A 400-nucleotide genomic window follows, 5' to 3' on the forward strand; every position below is an offset into this window, starting at 1 on the left:
TTTCAATAAGAGTTTGAGATGAGTTACCAAGTGTTCCGGTGCCAAGGATCTTTCCCTTGTTGTTGTCTCCATACGTGACGTATCCTTTGTTTTTGAGTGAAAGATCCAGGAAGTTTGATCTGCAACCTGTCATATGTCTCGAACACCCACTGTCTAGGTACCATTTTTGTCCTTGTGTTCAAAGACATACCTGCAAAAAGATCACTTGCTTTTATCAGGTACCCAATTGATATTGGGCCCCTTTCTGTTAGTAATCGGGGAGTCATCTCCCTTCTTTATCCACATATAAACGCCACTAGATATACCATACTTTCTGATGTAACATGAATATGAGGTATGATCATATGTATTGCAGTAAAAACATGTAGGTGTGTGTTTGTGATATTTATTTTTAGGACGA

The sequence above is a fragment of the Lupinus angustifolius genome, chromosome LG09 (genome assembly GCF_001865875.1).
Source record: "Lupinus angustifolius cultivar Tanjil chromosome LG09, LupAngTanjil_v1.0, whole genome shotgun sequence".
Classification (NCBI taxonomy): Eukaryota; Viridiplantae; Streptophyta; class Magnoliopsida; order Fabales; family Fabaceae; genus Lupinus; species Lupinus angustifolius.